General features: G+C 31.2%; 1 long non-coding RNA gene across 1 annotated transcript; it reads left to right on the forward strand.

The window, feature by feature from the left end:
* Positions 1-1,322: 1,322 nt before the first annotated feature.
* Positions 1,323-5,093, forward strand: LOC107300748. Its single transcript, XR_001549242.1, has 3 exons — positions 1,323-1,384; positions 1,658-1,803; positions 5,074-5,093. It is a non-coding gene; the product is annotated as an uncharacterized LOC107300748 (long non-coding RNA).
* Positions 5,094-5,345: the final 252 nt, after the last annotated feature.

Genomic DNA, 5,345 nt, shown 5'->3' on the forward strand with positions numbered 1-5,345 from the left:
AACTTTCTTTGAAGATACCATGTTTAGCATCTTGATATTCTGCATATCTTTCTGAATTTCAGTAGAAAATGTGTAGTAGACTGGACCCATGTTTAATTTTCAGATCTTTACATGTTATTGAAAAGATCCATTGTAACCCTGGGAGGCTACTGTCAAATAATGTGCAATAGAAGTGGAAAATCTCAGATACTGTTTGCTAGGCTTCCAATTCTATTCATTAGTTCTTTGGTAGCAAATGTATGAATAGAGATCCTGCTTGGGAAATTAATTCATCCACTCTCTTGCTATCTCCAAAGTTAGATAGAATATGTAGGAAACTAAAAATGTTGCTACACTCATAACTGAATTGCTCTTTTTAAAAATTGTATTATTTTGTTGCTGTCCAGTCCTCTAAGAATTTCTGCACTGTGTGCCAATCTGTCCATATAAAAAAAACAGTGCTGTCAATTTATAATTCAAAGAAAATTTGAGTACGTACTATCAAGCTGGTGTCAGTAAATACATAGATGGACCTTGACCAGGATAATGTGTCTCCAGCTTAGCCCTTCAGGTTTTCCAGAGGTGCACTCATTGCTGGTATAATTGATTGCATCTATCCTGCTACTGATTGCCATCTTCTTCTCTATACTTTCACAGCATTGCAAACTTGATAGGAGAACTGAGTCTCATATAATGTGCCTAAAATAAAGTAATTTGACCCTAGTCATTTGTGCTTTGAACGGGAACCCTGACTGATGAGTTCTATGATCCATCTGAAGATTAAACACAAGAAACATGGCCCTTAGGTGAAAAATACTCCTCAGTTTTGATTTAGAAAGTAATGGATTAAAAATCTGCAGTGATATAAAGAACATCCTGAGTTGTACAAATTTGTTGAAGTCAGGATTTTAAAGATATCATTCATTTACATGAATAAGTGTTTAATTTCAGCTCTAGGTTTTTAGCATGTGAGAGAGAAAAAGGAAGACAGATTGTTAGTTAAAGATAATTAGCTTCTGATTAAAATATCACTCATATAAAATGTAGAGTATTAAGGAAGAGTGAAGTTGAAAGAAAAAAAGTAACTTCAACATTAATTAAATAGAGCCAAGTATGACAGGAGGTAAAAATTATGAATGATCCCTTAGGAGCAATTGAAAAAATGTAATTTGTAATTAAGATACAGGAAGTTGTCATGCTAGTCTGACTTTAATAAACTACTACTTGATATTAGTTTAATTAAATGTCTAAAGTTCTCTAAAAAATAATATTTAGATTAGATATGTTCTATGTATGTGTTTACACTTCCATGTGCTTCCCCCCCCTTCCCTATAGCAATTGGGAGCAGTGGCTTCAGCCCAAGACAAACTCACCAGTTTTCTTCACCTCAGCTATATCCTTCCAAGTAAGATATCTTTACTTTAAATTGAAAAAGAAAAGTTATACCCAGCTTTTTATCGCTGTGATTGACTCCATCTGTTAAATTGTAGTTAAAATCAGTTTACTATTGCAAAAGAATGAACTTCAAAATAACAAAATAAATCTTTAGTTATAGAACTATATTAATATACTTTCATATATCACTAAAATGTTTAGATAATACTTTTACCAATATATCATTCTGTTATTTTAATGCAAAGATTTTTTTTCTATTTTCTATCATTTTTGCATGTAACAGCAGACCATACCCACATATTCTCCCTACCCCTTCTTCGCAAACTATGGCTGCATATGGGCAGACACAGTTTACCACCGGAATGCAACAAGCTTCTACTTATTCAGCATACCCACAGCCTGGTCAACACTATGGAATCCCATCATATGGTGAGTGAAACTGGAAAATGGCAACAGGTATCCCTATTACAGAGGGATAAGCAAGAATGTTATTTAACCAGCTGACAGAATTTGCAAATATTATTTTAAAAGTGCAAAAAGAACTTGACATTAAAAATATAACTGTAAAACTTTAAAAAGATTTTAGTTAGGCTTGAGTATTTTAAATCTATACATTGAATCAAGTTATGGTGCTAAATTGAAGTAATCATTAAAGCTGTGTACATTGTTCGAAAGAAGTTGTTTGGAAGAAACAGGTGCAAATACATGCATTTTTGAATTGTTAAAGCAGCTGCATCTTTTTCTAGGAAGTTGATGCCAGTCCTTTTTGCATATATAGAGATAGGTAGCATAGGACATCCCAGTTGTGCAAACCTATCAAAAGATGCAACTGTTTTAACATTTTAACATTTTCTGAAAGGTTTATATAATCCCAATTCTATTTGTTTAGATGTGAATTTATAATTTGCTACAGCCAGGCTGTGCTAAATGGTAAATAAAAGCCACACTCAATGCAAGAACATCAGTAATATGCAATAATAGAAGTTACAAAGTATAATATATATACTATTCCTGTACCAAGTTGCTACCTCTTTTCTAAATAGCTTACTAAAATTCAGATTTCTTTTTTAAAATGATAGAAAGATTTTGAGATTTTAAAATGTAATAAATGCAGAACAGATTTTTCCTAGTTAATCTTGAACTGCAAACTTTCTTTGCAGCTGACCACCAATAGTGGGCACAGGCTTTAACAGCTTTACTTAAGCATCATTACTTATCTCAATTAATTGGAATTGATTATGACCTAAATATATTGAAAGACTGCTGAGTCACGTAAAATACCTTGGATAATAAATATCACCAATGGCTATAGATATATTACTTCTGGATGAAAACAAATTTTATACAGTACAATAGTCAAACAAATAAAAGGGGGGTTATTTTAATATACATTTTTAATACAAAATAAGACCAGTGTAACCACTCTTAAATCTTAATTACATACATATCAGCCTACTTTGGAGTACCTTAGTGTGGTGCATTTTTGAATGGATTCTTTTCAATCCCCCATTATGTAATATAGTATTGCTAAATGCAGAATGTTAATAGAGATGATTGAAGTCTATAGCATTCTGATCTATAATGTTTCCACAGTATTTTTTCTTTATATCCTTGCTTCCACATATTTAATGGACCTTCGTTTTATTTATATTAGGGTTCAATATGCATATGTAGATCCTCATAATTCTCATTATTATCATTACCAAAATTTAATAATATCATTTATATTTTTTTCTTCTAAAGATAAAGAAGAGAGTAAAATATTAGGAAACTCTTTTAAAATAAAGCCATCCCATAGACTAACAGGATCATATAAAAATTTACACCAGTGCTGTATGTAATATTTCCATAATGTCAGCTTTCCTTTTTCAATAAACCTCAAGGAGAAGATGATTAGCATTGAAGAAGGTCTTAGCTTTCAGGCCTATTCATAACACAAAAAGAGCTCATGTATAGCTTGAAACAATATTGGCATGATCCACTTGATGAGCTTCCTCTTGTATGTCAAGTCATTATATTTATTTACTCCAAATAGATTGTTTTTGCAATGTAATACAATGACTTGTGGTATGGAAACCAACCACAAAGTGAAAGTCATGTACAAGGCTGCAATACACAAAAGTTCATGAAGCATTTCCAAGAAGTCTCAAGAATACGTAACTACTTTCCAGTACAGATTTTTCTTGCAGTCCCTAAAATTGGAAAAGAATAGTCAAATATTATGGCTAGTTGTTTGATAATCTTAACATCTTAAGACATCTTTAGACTGACTGCATAAATAGGACTTTTTTTTAAAAAAAAAAGTCTATATTTTTTAAGAAGAGACTGGACAGCCATTTGTCCGAAATGGTATAGGGTTTCCTGCCTGAGCAGGGGGTTGGACTAGATGACCTCCCAGGTCCCTTCCAACTTTTTTTAAATTTATTATTATTATTATTATTATTATTATTATTATTATTATTATTATTATTATTATTATTATTATTATTATTATATTGTTATGCTGGAGAAAAAAGTTTCTCTAGAGTGCATCTCTATATTTGCAAATGTTTTTTTAATTTAATAAGGGTGAACATTTTTGGGATAGGATATGAATTTTAGTTTTAGTAAGTATTTAAACCCTATTTGGTTTATTTTAATCTGTTCCTGAAAAATTTGAAGAAAAGACTGTAAAGTTAAGAAAGTTGCTTTAATGAACAGCAGAGATGGTTTTGAAGCGTATAATCCCAATTATTTTGAATCCTGGCACAGCCACAATGGACATGTATTCTTAAGTCCATTCCGGGCTGAAAAAGACAATTGCCCTTCTTTTAAATGTCTCTTTTGTCATAATTTGGTGTTAGAAGCAGTGCTAATTGCAGAAAACTTAAATGTGTATACATTGGTCCTAGCAATTGATAAATAAAAACATTGTTTAATCTATAAGTTAATCATACTAAAGTTCATAAACTAAATCAAAATGTTGAATTTATTTCTGTTAATAGATCATTCTTATATTTATAATATTTAAGTTTTAGGAAAATCAGTTTTAATTCAAGATAAATCCCTTATTATGAGCTTCAATTTAGAACCACATATCTTCCATCTTTCTTCTTTTTTACTACTTCTTCGTGTTTATCAGTTTCTAGTCATAAAGTGTTTAATAGGAAACACCCAGAAAAAATATATAGATGGCTTCTTATCAGTTGGAATGAGAGAAAAATAGTTGATCAGATACTTAATGCTTTTAAACTAAAATGATGCTTTGTTATTTCTACTTCATGCTGTCCATCATGTTTCTCTCTATATAGAGAAACTTTTGAGTAAGATCTGTATTCAAAAGGCCCTTATTTTTTATTTACTCAACAATTAAACCCACCAAATTCTAAAGGGCATAAATGTAATATTTTATGTTGAAATTCTATGATCATTCTTCAGACTAGCCCCACTGAACTCAACTGAAGTTGCTTCTTAGTAGACATTCATAGAATTGCACTGTACATAATTTAATCTAGGATTTGTTGATCAACAAATCCTAAATTGATAATACTAGATTACTGTAGATTAAGTATTTAAATTACAATGATTAAATTCTTCAAAATAGATGATGAATTGTGGTTTAATGCATGGATCATTATGTGATTTATTAATGCCCTCTAAGTGTTGAAAATGAACAAATAGCTTTGCTATCACTAACTGATTTAGGTGCATTGTGGGCAGGCATCAAGACAGAAGGTGGATTGACACAAACACAGTCACCTGGTCAGACAGGCTTTCTGAGCTACAGTGCAAGTTTTAGCGCTCCTCAACCAGGACAGGCTCCATACAGTTACCAGATGCAAGGTCTGTATAAATGATTAGAATTCATTTGGTTTTAACATATTGTTTTGATTTATTAAATTCAGGATTTCAATTCATTCAATGAATCAGTTGATGACAGTTGTACATTTATATATTTTGCATTTTGGTCATTCCACATAAGCCCTGACTAT

The sequence above is a fragment of the Protobothrops mucrosquamatus genome, unplaced genomic scaffold (genome assembly GCF_001527695.2).
Source record: "Protobothrops mucrosquamatus isolate PMUCROS unplaced genomic scaffold, P.Mucros_1.0 scaffold8314, whole genome shotgun sequence".
In the NCBI taxonomy this organism is placed as follows: Eukaryota; Metazoa; Chordata; class Lepidosauria; order Squamata; family Viperidae; genus Protobothrops; species Protobothrops mucrosquamatus.